Consider the following 340-nt stretch of genomic DNA (forward strand, 5'->3'; position numbering starts at 1 on the left):
CACACAGCCTGATTTTAAAACAGTTTACCCACAGCCTGGGCAAATCTAAAAATGGTCAAAATTTCTGCCTGCATTTCTTCTGGAGGCTACCAACCTGGTTTTAAAATTGCACAGCTCTTTCACGTGCACGCCTCCCGCTCCTCATACAAAACTCCTAGCTACTTGGGGTTTTGTTTTAACTTAATTATATTTTTCCAAGCAGTCAAACTGATGGCAAAACACCTCCTTTACATTCTTCAGGTTAATTATTCTTGCAACCAGGAAGACAAGCGTACATGGTTAAAAAGCTGGCATTTATGTACATTCTGCCAAGGAAAGGCACAGGGCCATGCTTGAAGCT

This window comes from Egretta garzetta, unplaced genomic scaffold (assembly GCF_000687185.1).
Source record: "Egretta garzetta isolate BGI_Z169 unplaced genomic scaffold, ASM68718v1 scaffold161, whole genome shotgun sequence".
Lineage (NCBI taxonomy): Eukaryota > Metazoa > Chordata > Aves > Pelecaniformes > Ardeidae > Egretta > Egretta garzetta.